The sequence below is a fragment of the Pseudorasbora parva genome, chromosome 5 (assembly GCF_024679245.1).
Source record: "Pseudorasbora parva isolate DD20220531a chromosome 5, ASM2467924v1, whole genome shotgun sequence".
Classification (NCBI taxonomy): domain Eukaryota; kingdom Metazoa; phylum Chordata; class Actinopteri; order Cypriniformes; family Gobionidae; genus Pseudorasbora; species Pseudorasbora parva.
This window is the reverse complement of record NC_090176.1, coordinates 28,258,115-28,272,518: the sequence shown is the minus strand read 5'-3', so window position 1 is coordinate 28,272,518 and position 14,404 is coordinate 28,258,115.

Here is a 14,404-nt window from a genome sequence, read left to right as displayed (position 1 = left end):
CACGAGGATGTGCCTTCCGGGAAGGGGGACTGCTGTCATGGGACGGGGGAATACTGTCATGGTTATGGACTCTTATTTTTATGTTATTTTTTGTTTTTCTTAGTTCCCATTTACCTGCTCAGTTTAGTTTCGGTTTCCTTGGTTTCGGATTATGCCCCTGTTTGTTTCTATGGTTACTTATAATTATCAGCTGTGACTTATTTAGTTCATTCTTATCTCCAGCATACATACTCCCTGTTAAGTTCTTTATTCCTGTCCTCACAAACATAAACACCTTGCATGATGTACATGAAAAATCTCCAATTAGCACTTTGAGACTATAGATTTTTTTGAAGTCAAATTACTTTTCTAAACAAAATATGTTGTCAGAATAATTAAAATGTCATCTCAGGTTGCTGCTAAGAGGCTTGCCAAACTGGCTAATTATATTAATTTGAATACTTCCTCTTTCATTCAACCATACAGTTTAAACACAAAAAAGACAATTAGATCTTTCGTTACTTATCCATTGATCGGATTCCAGAAGAGCTATGCGGCAGATTCCGTCACATATTAAGAACAGCATCAACATGGTGTCAGTTGCATGCTCTTGGTGTAAACTATCATTTGAAGGAGATGTTTTTTTTGGTGTCAGTGAATACTGACACTTTGGTGGGTTTGATTTTGTCCCAGCAGCTGTCTGGTCTAAAAATAACCCCCATTTGCCCAGTAGAATGAATGTGGGATTTTCATGCATCTGCTGCCTCTCATAACAATTAATCAAAGAGATCATGCCAGAGCTTTAAATGAATTCTCCCTTCCGTGGAGAGTCAGAATGCTTTAACTAATTGTTAGGAAATGTATGACTGAAAAATAGGCACAGTCCCAGGGTAAGGGCATTGTACACAGAATTCAGCCTGTTACTAATTTGCTGTCTTGCTGGATTTGAAAGAATTGCCACCACATTAAAGGAGAAGACCATTAAGAAATAAACATCCCTTCACGAAGCAAACAAATCCTGTGCTACAAAAAGGTGTCATTTTGTCAATACAATACTGAACAGAACAGATGTTAAGTCATCTGGCTTTATAAATATGTCCTGAATCATGATCAGGGGAGCATTACAAGACTGGGCCTTCTCCAGCACAGAGGCCCATTAACATCCATTTTTAAAGACCCCATGTAGTCAATAATTGTATCCCTTAAAACTCATCTTTGATCAACAAAATGCTTAAATTAAAGTGATTTAAAAATAAATAAATAAATAAATAAATAAATAAATAAATAAATAAATAAATAAATAAATAAATAAATAAATAAATAAATAAATAAATAAATAAATAAATAAATAAATAAATAAATAAATAGTAATAATTCCTGTGAAAATGTATGTCTACGTGTCTTAGCTTTAATGTAACTTCACCCTTGCTTCATTTAGTATACGCAGGCCATGAATGCAAACTGGTCCCCGCCTCCACTCAATCACACCAGCTCGGACTACCTGATCCACTCTGTCAGTTTTGCTGTAGTAAACGCTACACGATGGCCATTTATGTTTGCACCAGAAATTATTTCAGAAGATGTGGAAGAGCAAATTATACAGGCTTGTCTACAGATAAATGTAACAAACCACCAATGGCTGAACTTGTTGGGGCACATGACTATTAACTAATTCAGAATTAATTCAAAACTCATAACCACAATTACATATTACTTAATAAGTTAGTTAATAGTCATGTGCCCCAACAAGTAAAGTCATAACATAATGAGACCTTTGTAAATCATTAGCTAATGATTCATTAAAGCAGACAGCTGGAAGTTGAAATGCATGGCTTTGACCCATTATGGTAATTAACACATTAATTTACATTATTAGTTAATATAATATGTTATTAAGGAATTAATACATTATGACATATTTAACTAATAACTATTTAATGATTACTCAATCTATTAATCATGTTGAATGTTCATTAGTTGCTGATGCAGTGATCATTCATAAATGGGTTAGTTCACCATTACTAATACATTAACTCATGATTATCTGTGCATTAATTAAGTATGAATTAATCTATATTAGTGCATCCTTATTGTAAAGTGTTACCACTTAATTGTAAAGTGTAACTCATTTGTTGTTAAAGCTGCAGTCTGTGATTTTTTTAGGTTAAAAATGAAAAATATTTGTAAGCAAGTACATAACCAGCCAGTGTTTCAGTGTTGCTTACCATAGCTCCATTTACAAAGATAAGCTTGTAATAATGTTTTTAATTCCAGTGGTACTGGTGGATTTCCGCGGGAAATTCAATCATATCTTTGCATCATTACATCACATCTGTTCACATAAAGAAGGTGTCCCAGTTAGCAGGCAATATTGCGTGTGAGGATGTGGAGATTTATAGCCTTACTTAATATATATAAAACTTATCAATTTGATGGCAGATCCAAAAAGGTTCAAACGACAATCAGTGACAACTGGAGATTTACCCGTTGTAAAATGCAGAAGACTTTGGACTTGAATGGAAGCAGAAAAAAAATGACTGTAACTGGGACATGCGAAAACAAGGATAAAAAGGGCTTTTAAAGGGGCCATGAACTCCATGTTTTGAACAGGTTCAAAACGGCTGCAGATACGGCTTTTTTTCCTGCTGGACAGGTAAGGTTAATTCTTAAATTATGTAACAGTAGCACACTTGTTCGCTTAATTCATATAGTTACAGAGTTTTCTTTGTTGTGAATGTAAATTGTACTTATCAATTATTTTGTGAGAGGGAGCAATTCGGCTCTACTCCACCGATTAGGAATTAGACTGCACAGAAGTGGAAACTGAACTACAGGTGGCCCTGACACACATTAAATGTAGTCACAGTGCTGATGGTGTTAACATTGACAAGTATTATTTGCACGGTTTGATGTGATATGATAATCGATCGTTAGATTTAATCATCTCGATTTATTGCAATGCTTTTTCCCCTTAGGCTATTTGGTCAGAACAAAAGTGGATTTTAGCAACTTCAGATGCATTGACGGTGAAAATTGTTATGTTGGTCATTCAAAAAGCAGAATCTGTGATTCTGAATGAATGGCGGTATCCACACCACACGTGGTGCCGGTGACTGACAGCCGCACATTCTCCTCAAAACATTGGATCAATCTGCACTGTGCCGTGCCGAGGCACAATTCATATACATTTGATAATTCAGAGAATAACTGCAATTGCAGGTTTTGTACAGAGATAGTGACAAAGTTGAAAAACTGCAGACTGCCACTTTAAATCAAAAAGCTTAAATGTATGTGTTTCTGCTGTAATTTAAAGAGGCTGATCTCAAAATTCAGGAAAAAGCAATAAATGCAGCATCAACAACCCTATCAGATATTGCAGAGAGCAAGACATTTTTGTTTGTTTGTTTTTTGTGGGGTTGGGGGAGTTAACAAATTGCATTGGTTTGTCTTTCACATACCACCTGTTCTTGCCATTTCAGTTTATTTCATGTCGGTTCATGTCAGTTTACATATCCAATTGTTAAAATTTTAAACGTAATTCTATAGAGTTATGGATTCTGGTCTTTACTTCAGTGTTGATTTTGTATCACATAACAGGGCTAAATGCTTTTTATAGAGTATTGATGGATCATTTATGTAAAAATAAATGTTTTGTTTTTATTAAGAGTGAATCATGATTTTTTTGTTTGATTTTTAATCATGTTTTATTAAAATATATAATGGAGCAACAGTGAAATATCAACAGTTGCCACCATAAGTAAATATTGTTTTATATCATAAGACTTCTTAAAATAACCACTTTTGAAGTCAGCAGTGCACCAACTTGTTTATTTAATCATTTATTTAATAAGCACATATGAATTATTCTCCTATGTTAGTTCAGGCATATCTCTCAAATAAATCCACATATTTGATTGGAATAATTAACATGTGAACACTTTGCACATACTGTACTTCCTAAAATTAAATTAGAAAAATCGACCTAATTATGTTCATGATGACCACACTAAAATGCTTAAGACAAAATAATATGAGACTGGAAAGAAGTGTCATAAATCTCAGAGTTGGATAAATAAATAAAAACGCATGCAGGAGCCGGTCTAAAAAAGTGACATTTCACCCCTTAGCTCACTAGCCCTGTACTCTCCTGACAGAACAGCTTCACACCTTTAGTATGGCGTTGGCTCACCTCAGCTTTACTTCATACGCAATCTGACTGCATCCCAGGACATAGCCTCTGACTGCAAGTCCTCCAGGGTTCACAGTTTGCAGACGAAAATACCTTGTAAATTTGACAAGCTGCACTTTAACGTTAATGCAGCATTGATTTATTTCAAATCCACTCTACTGGAGTTCAGAGCCAAAAACAGCGTCACTGTGCAAATACATCAACACTGCAAAAGGAGTGTGCAGAAAAGAGATTTTCATTTTCATCAAAAAAATATTAGGGGTGGATTGCAGTGCTTGTGTGGGAGGATTTATTACCGAGCTGAAACAGGAATCACGACTGTCATATTACATTCAACTGTTTAGCCATAAAACTCACTTATGGGACCGCAGGGATATCTTTATATCATTACATGCGCAAATCTTACTAATGCTTCCTGCATGCATTTTTCTGCTAAAGAAAGTGGTTTTACAGTGTCTTGTGCAAAATTTATGAAGATTCCAGCCCCCTCATTCTTCCGGCACCTGAGTTATCGTGTAAAACAGGTCTGGCAGAGAGCTTTATTACTCAGCTTCTGAAGGCTGCAGATGAGAGCTAAATATCAAGCTGAGATCTCCAGCTCAGAGGAAGCAACATTTACCCAGACCCCCCCCAGGGACAGGAATCATTCTGTTTGCTACAGACTCCTCACACAGCGGAGGTCAACGTCTAAAAATAAGTCAGGCTTGAGTTACAGTTGAGTTCAGTTCCGAGGAGAAATTACTGATATATGGGAAGAAATTATAGGGCTTTATGCAGCTGTGTGGCAAACAATAAATGATGCGCTGTCAGCTTCGAATACCAAGTTTTCATTAAAAGCAGGTGATATAAGCAGCGGTTGATACAAGCATCACTCAACATGCATCAGTATGTAAATCTAAGAGGTCTACCACAGTAATCAGCAAACAGTTACAATAGCAACAAGGCAGGGATGATTGTGTATATTTCATACAACAACATGCCCTGATCTAATGTACTTGCACAGGTAATGGATAGGTCTAGGTGTATTTAGTATTATGAAAACTAGGCTTAGGCCACGTGTCCAGAAAGCATTTTTTAGCCAGCTGAAAACACTAGGCACTTTGCTGAAAATGCCTGGCTGTGAGTGCTTGAGAACGCTTTGGCACAGCAGCGTTTTTTTCAGTTGAGACCAAGCGGAAACCTCCCCCAGTTTCTCTTGAAGCCAATACGGAAGTTACTTAAACTGCAGTTCCTCAACTGGCCACTAGGGTCAGGCTGCAGAGGGAGCAGAATCTGCAACCCGTTCTCAATCCCAAGGCGTCAAAATCCGAAGCATGGTCACAATGTGACATTGCGTCACAATGAAGACGCAAAAGGTACCCCAAGGCGTCATTTTTCGTCACGCTGGGTGCTCCATTCATTTCAGTGAGAAACCTTTGGCGTCAAAGTTTTAATAATCCATTTTAAATAATCCAAGTTTTCCGAGGCCAAACGATTGATTTGTATGAAGAAAATCCCCAAAAGCGATAGGCATCTCCAAATTTCAAATATTGCCGCCCGTTACATGAGGTTTCATAGTGAAATGTCAGTGGCTCTCGTGTGTCTTGTGACCGATCGCATCAAGCTCAGGAGTCTTTTGAATTATTTGAATGAGATATGAATGAGTTCGCATGAAGTTCTTCACATGAAGACATCGTATGACTTCAGAAGACTTGGAATGCAACATGAGTTAATACTTTTATACTGTTTTGGTCCGTTTTTGCAATAAATACTTGTGACTGTACATTTATTTGCCTGTTATGTGTTTTATATTGTTTAGATATGGGTAGGTTTAGGGTAGGAGTTGGGTTAGTTGCTCCAAAATATAAAAGTAGCCTTTTAATATTAATAAAATCATGTCTGCTTTTATAAACGCAAATAATTAAATGCGTCTGTTTATGACGCCAAAGGTTTATCATTGAAATGAATGGAGCACCCAGCACGTCGAAAAATGACGCCTAGGAGCACCTTTAGCATCTTCATTGTGATTGAGCCCCATGTTAAAATGCCCATCTTTAAAGCAGAAAAAAAAAAAACATGTTTACGGCCAATTGTGTATCTATATAGCTAATTTTGCCCTTCATGATAACTGTGAGTAGGGTGAATTTTGGTATTACTCATTCGTTTACATTATATAAAGCTTTAAAGTTCTGCATAATTAAGGGCATGGCCACTTTGAGTGACAGGTGGATTGCCGTTTGTCTGCTGTCTGTTAGTCATCACGTCACCTCAGCTCCAGCCACATCCCGCCTCTTTGACAATTGTCAGTTATCTGGGAGTGACTCATGATGAACTCGACCCTTTATGCTTCAGACCTGCTCTTCAGAATCCTATTGGTGACGTCACAGACTCTATGTCCATTTGTTGACAGTCTATGGTTGAAACTCTTTATTTCAAATAAATAATTGCTGTTATGATACGTGGAAGTGTTACTAGTATCGAATTTCACAGATCGTTTGTTTCTGTATGGATTCCATATAAAAATGCAGACAAAATGTAAAGTATTTGCTCTGGCTCTATAGTTTAAAATAATTTTGTTCTATTATTATGCTGCTTTTTTTGTAACGTCTGCTTTTGACATTGTACAAGCAGAATGTGGCGGTTGTTCTGTGTTGTATCCGCCCCTCCTCCACTTTGATTGGATGGCTTGGTGAAAAGTGACAGTGATGAGAGATGCGGTTTTATTAAAATTTGAACATTCTTCAACTCTCGGCGACCAGTAAAAAGCGGCGAAAGCTCACTCGCTGAGGGCCTCGTTACGCTCATGGCGTTCTAAAATCGCTTCCATTGAATACAATTGGATGCATTAGCAAGCGTGAAAAAACAAAACACTTTTGGTGGACAAGTGGCCGTAGGAATTGAGAACCAGCAGTTCTTCTTCTTCTTCTTCTTCTTCAAAAAAAAAACAGAACCAATTAACGTTTGTTCAATTAGTGGTTTATGCATGTAGCCTATATTTTTCAGCTGATATTGTGCTAAAATACTATCACAAATTTCCCTGAACTTGTATTCAGTGGCACCAGTACTAAATCAACCGTTAACATTCCAAGACAGTTCTTTGTAATGAATCGAAACATATAGGGCGGCCAATGTAGTCCTATTCCCAAACCAATGACTCTTATGAGTCTGAGCTTTTTAGTGAATCAAACACATGCAGCTAGTTTCTGAGGTTGTTCATGTGACAACAAAGATGCCAGCAGTATTTGTCGGCCTGACACTGTGTGCACCTTCTATGTACTAGTATTTACTTCAGCTTGTGGAAAAGCTACTTGTGATAAAATTTTGATTTATTTTTCATTTAAATTCATGAATTTTTTCATTTAAAATTTTGATTTAGATTCTCTTTACCACCGGTGTTACAATGGTGGATGTCAGAATGTGTTTTTACAAAACCAGCATGACCCTGCTAATTCAGCAAGGGCTGTTGAATTTTATTTTTATTTTATTTTTATGGGTAAATTAGAGTTTTAAACTCTAAAAATGAATTTTAATGAATTATTATGGCAACCACAGCTTCCAGTTTTTTATGCATATCAAACACAAAATAATTGTTTGGAATTGGAACTGTAACTACTTAATCGTTTAAGTTTACTTACTGTCTACATACAGTATTTCTTACGCTGTAGTATATCCACAAAGAATAAAAAAAAAAAAAAAAATTGATGACAAACCGGAGACATTTATGTGCAAATTAGGAAGCAGTATTTTGGGTTTTTTTACCATGCATTCATGTTGCCAATGAACTGGCCAAACCGCTGGTGACACCAAGTGAAAGGATGAGGAAGTGCACATGTAAAGCATTGCCTTTGCATGTCGGGTTTCTTTCATTTCCCCCTCATGTGTGAAACGGGACAATCACTAAGCCTGTTCTTCTTTTGAAGATTCCTTTATACATCCAGATGCTCACAGAAGCCTAGTGTAATGATCAGTCTCTGTCTTCCTGACTGAGCTGTTTCTCTTTTGTCCACAGGTGCTTGTTCCAACTGAGCAGGACTTTTGATTTATCTAATTAACTGGTCCTAGTGGGCTGAATCAGATGGTACAGTTTATGGTTGAAGCAAACATCTGAGGACAATAGACCCCTAGAGATGATCAACACCGGAGCAAGTGGGATTAGATTCATTTCTAGCAGCTGCTGAGGAAAATCACTTCCTTTCTAAGGCCACAGGAGAGGAAAGGGACATGCAATCTAATCCTGCGAGTATTACTGACACAACCACATTTACATTTACGCATCAAGTTAATAAGCTCTATGATTATTAAACCATGGGCAGATCAAACTGGTGCTTCTTCTTGGCTTTACATCGGATATTCTGATATACAGTGTGACAACAGTAAAATGAAACATTTATTTAATCCACCTAGTAATTTCACTACAGTCTCTGTTAATAGCTGATAAATGTTCAGGCAGTAAATATTTAAAGTCTTTCTTTCACCACTTTGACAAAATTCTCCTTTCAACAGATGTTATCAGAAAGGGAACACATTTTTCTGAAGTTATGATTATGTTTTTGTTCTTCTGAATGTCAAGCTTCTTTTCTTTTTTTTGTCTTTTTTTCTGTCACTGTTGATGTGCTTTTTAAGATTTTGGTTCAGTTCCAAAAAAACGACAAAAAAACTCACACAATGGTTGTTGTTCACCAAAAGGTTTTTTTCTCACTGAGCACTTCTAAAAACACTCGCCAGTGGGTATAAGAACCAAACCTGCATTTGACTTTTGATGGCTTCGGAGATCGCTCGTGGGATCAATATATTTCCACTTTAGAGAAAGAAAGAAATATGGGTTGTTTTCATGCTAGACCCAGTGGTTTATCACATCTGTGAAGCTTTTTTTTTTCTTTTCTATTCAAACCCCCTTTTGAAAGACTAAGATAGCAATGATTTGAAATTTCATAATTTATATTCAATGAGCATCGACCTGTTTTCTTCTATTCTCAGTCTTGCAGGGCAACATCAAGTGTTTGACAAGGTAAGCATTTGAAATAAAGGCTTCACAGAGTGTGTTTCAAATTATCAGAGCAGCTGCTCAAAATCAATGCTGTTTAATTATAAATGAGCTCATTAACTGATCTCTTAAACAGAAAAAAGAGTGTGTCTGTTGTCAAGGGAGACGTCAGTGCTAAGGACACCTTCAGGTCCAAAACTTTTAGGTTTTACTGGCAATAATCATGGCGCAAATTTGTTTAAATTAAATTTTAAAAATGTAGATCTGTTTTTCTCATGGCAATGTGAACAGCACAAATCTCATGGAATCCGATTTTTTCAATTCCGATTTGGGCTACTTCCATATGTGGTCCAAAATCATATCCAAGTCAAGGCAATGTGACCTCAGACTGAGAACAAATACAATTATAGAACAAATAGCATTACAATGTAATTAGAATTAAGTAATAACAAGTAATTATAGAAATTCATTTCAATAGTACACTGTAGTGTTGTCATGATACTGGAATTTCCACCTTCTATATGGTGCCTTGAAAAATATCAATATATTTAATAGGGGAAAACTGCCATATATACCACAGATAATTTGTTATAATAATAACTTACACACAGCACATTAAGGCTTAATTTGGATCGTTTAACTATATATACATAAAAAAGTGAAGGGCCAGATTTACTAAACAGGGCGAATTAGTCCGGAGAGCGCAATTCCAAAAAGCGCCAATGGGGACTGGAAAGTTTAGTGTGTGATCTACTGATGCCAGGCAAATTAAAGAACACAGACGCAGCTGGATCATTTCCATAATGACCTACGCAAGAATATACCAAGAGGAACGCGCGGGTAAATAAAGGCACAAATACCTGTAAATTACTAGCACAAACCTAGATTAACTAGCATAGTCACCTTGCATAATTCATTTAAATACTCTTCTCCCATACATTTTGCATCTGAAAAGACATATACAATAAGGTCAGCCGCAAAAAAATAGCCCTGTCCACTCCTTTTCAGCACTAAATTTCATTGTGTGTCTTTGGTAGTTTTTAACGCCAAAAGAGGCAACAAGCTTTTAGTAAATTTGGCCCTTAACAGTCAGTAATAAAAAATAGAACAAATAAACAAATTGCAAATGAGAGTACAAAAAATCCAATAGAAAAAAAGAGAAAAATTAAATGAGCATTGCTTTTATTTTTCCAGGTGGGTCTAACAGTATATTCAGGTAAGAAATTCTACAGAAATTAAAGTAATCAGATGTAAAACACTGGATATTTTTCATTGTAAAAATGAAATACAGATTAAGGCTTACAATTAAAAAGTTATCAAGAGCATGCAGCGAGTGATTTTCTTTTTTCTTTTTTTTTGCTGCATGTTTATTAGTCTGCTGTCACTTTAAGAGCATATGCACGGATCCAATATTGTTACACAACATGCTCTCAATTTTTTCTCAACTATTTATGTTACAAAACTGACCGTATTAATACATGGCAAGATGGAATTTTGTATGTATTTGACATTTTAAGCACAACAAGCCAAACAAGCCAGGAACTCTGTTTGAGAAGCAGCTTTATGAGCGCGCAACCCGATCACATGTAAAAGCGTTTAAATAGTAAGAGTGTGCAATGTCGTGGAATGTATATGTCAAAAACTCATTTTGGCGTGCTTATGCTATGCTGTTTTTCATGTGCATCTGATATGCACTTTATGCCGTGCATATGACACGCTCTTGGGTAGGATTAGGGTGGTGGGGTGGATGGTTCGTCCGTATAATACGCTATAAAGTGCATATCACATGCACGCGAAAAACAGCTCATAAAAACTCATTTTGGCATATACATTCCACGACATTTTCGTGAGAGCCGCCTGGAGAGTGCCCCTTATATAGATCAGTGGGGCACATGCTTTGAGTGTTAGCAGTGTCGATAGTCTGAGGTGTGTCGATTCGCAATTGGGGGGAAGAGAGCGATATCAGATATTCAGATATTTCAAAATCGACATATATCAAAATATCTATATTTTTTCCAACACAGTAGTACATTGAGTGGACTATTTCGCCAAAGATCCAACCTGCCCTGCAAGGGGTCAGGAGTGCAGAAAGTGAAAAGGCACTAATCACTTTGCTAAGATGTACAAAAACAAAAATGTGAAGCTGAGAAATTAAGAGACCTGCCGATAATCAATTTGTATTTGTGATGAGAGACTGTGACTCGAACAGATATACATTTGCTGTTAGTGGAGTTGATTTAGACATGTTGATTAATTCTGGGGCCACAAGCAATATCATAGACGAGGCTAAATGGGAGGTACTGAAAAGGAAAAGAATTGTGTGCCACTCATTCAGGTCTGATAAGAAGATGTATGCTTCTTAGTCCCTGCCCATAAAATGAGCTTTCATGTGTGAGATAAAATGTGTAAAACGGAGCACCCATGCCAAATTCACTGTAATCAAAGGAAAAGGGAAGCCAGTATTAAAAGTCGGGGTCAATGTAGCAATATGGGACATGGCAAGCCGTATTCAGGAACAATATCCAGGTTAGTTGGCAAGCTTGATATCTTAGGTGAGTTGGCAAGCTTGATATCTTAGGTGAGTTGGCAAGCTTAAAGGGATAATTTTGTCATCCTTTACTCACCCTCAAGTTGTTTCAAAACTGTATGAATTTCTTTCTTCAGCTGAACACAAGGGTAGCTTTTTTGAAGAATGTCAGTAGCCAAACAGTTACTGTAACTGGAGCCTTGACTTCCATAGTATTTTTTTTTCCTACTATGGAAGTCAAAATGGCTCCAGTTAACTGTTTGGTTACAGACATTCTTAAAACATCTTCTCTTGTGTTTAGCTGAAGAAAGAAATTCAAACAGGTTTGAAACAAATTGAGGGTGAGTAAAGGATGACAGAATTTTAAATTTAAAGTGAACTATCCCTTTAACAACAAACAGATCAGCTTAAACAATGATGATACTGTGACACCTATAGCTAGCCGGCACTCACAGGCGCAACACCATGGGTAAGCCCGGTGGTGATCGTACCTAAGCCTGACAATGACATTAGGCTATGTCTGGATATGAGGCAGGCAAATAAATTGATAATTCAGGGCCGATACCCAATTCCAGACGAGCTCCTACAAAGTATGAATGGTTTATCTTTCTAAGCTTGACCTTGAAAGGATTAGTGAACTTCAAAATGAAAATTTCCTGATAATTTACTTACCCCCATGCCATCCAATATGTCTTTCTTTCTACAGTGGAAAATATTTTTTATTATTATTATTATTTAAGTAAAACATTTCAGGAACATTTCTCCACACAATGGACTTCAATTGCAACTAAAATGTTTAAGGTCTAAATAAATGCAGTTTCAAAGAGCTTCGGATGGCTTTAGAGGCTCTGCATGAACTCAGGAGAGGAATAGGGTCTTATCTAGCGGAACCATCGGTCACCATCGAAACCATTGATTTGGACCTTCAGCATTTTTGATTTTCCTCAAAATTTCTTAATTTGAAGAAAGAAAGACACGAACATCTTGGATGAGTTGGGGGTGAGTAAATTATTAGGAAATGTTTATTTTAAAGTGAACTAGAACTTTAAGTGGGGTTACCACCGACTAGAACTTACACCGTAGTCCAGAGGTATCCCCATATTTTCTGCATATAATGGTAAATTATTGATAGAGATTGTTGTCGACCAGTGTGCATTAACAACATAAAGTTGCATCAACACTGGCAGGTATTGAGGGACTGGAGAATATCTCTGATGACATTATTATACATGCCCCAAACCAAGAAACATATAATCAGGGAGTCTTATGGAGGCTTGTAGACTGTGGATTGACACTCAATGAGGAAACATGTCAATACAAATACAAACAAGCTAATGTTCATGGAAATTCTGCTTTCCGAAAAAGGGATTGGCCCAACACCTGAAAGGGTTTGTGCTGTGGTCAAGGACAGAGAACTCAACTCATCAGAGGTATGGTGGTATATTGCAACCGGTTCATACTACAATTTGCATCAGTCACTGAACCACTAAGGAGGCTGACAAAGAAAGATAGTCCATTCACATTTGGTCCCGAACAAAGATGGGCGTTCCAAGCTTTAAAGCAGAAGTTAGCTGAAGCAGAAACTCTTGCATACTTTGACAAGAGAGCACCGACCAAGGTCATTGCAGATGCAAATCCGGTAGGCATAGGGGTTGTGCTGATTCAAGAACAGAATGCCAGAATGCCCATATGTTATGTCAGTAAATTGACTGAATGTGAGCAAAGATACTCCCAGACTAATTGTGAAGCATTGTCCTGAGTATGGGCTTGTGAGAGACTACATCCATATATACTGTATATGGGCAAAGGTTCGGCTTAGTCATGGACCATAACACTTGAAACCATCTATGGCCTGTGGTCAAAGCCATGTACCCATCGTGAGGTGGGTGTTAAGACTATAACCATATGAGTTTAATGTAGTCCATATTCCCGGCAAGAAAAAATAGCAGACCCACTTTCACGTCTTGTCTGTGGAAAGATGGGAAACCCGACAGATAAACATGGAGCTGAGGATTATGCACGATTGCGGCTGTGAATCTTACTCCAAGCTCACCTTCAACAAGAACTAAGGAAGAAGCAAGCAACAGATGATGAATTAAGGAAAGACAGACAGGCCATACAAACTGGTTATTTTGATTAATAAAGCCATATGCTGACATTTCCAATGAGTTGTATGATTCCACCATTAGTTTTGAAGAGTATCCACATTGTATTACCACAGGCACTCCGGCGGACAGCTTCTAATAAAGGACATTTGGGCATGGCATAGACACCAAAAAGAATATTTAAAGTAAAGTGTGGTGGATAAGGACGTAGAGAGGCATGTCAGATGGTGCTATGGATGCCAATTAATGATTAGACCTGATAAGAGCCACTGAGAATGACACATCTACCTGAAGCCCTTGGCAGGATCTAGCCACTGACATATTAGGTCCTCTACCAACAGGAGATTCTATAGTAGTGGTAGCTGATTATTAAAACCACTGAGTATGCAACACTCAAGTCTACAACAGCTGATAAAGTCATTGACTGTTTGAAGAAGTTTTCAGCCATCATGTTAACAGATCAGACTATGATTCCAGTTTATATCTGCTCAATTTAAAAGTTGGAGAGGAAGAATGCATCTATATTGAAACGCATACAGTTTTCTCAGGCAGAGGGGATAGGAGACAGGAGCTCCCCCAGGTATGTGGCAATCTACAGAGCTATTGACCACAACAGTCGTTTAGGCCTTTGTCAATAGTTA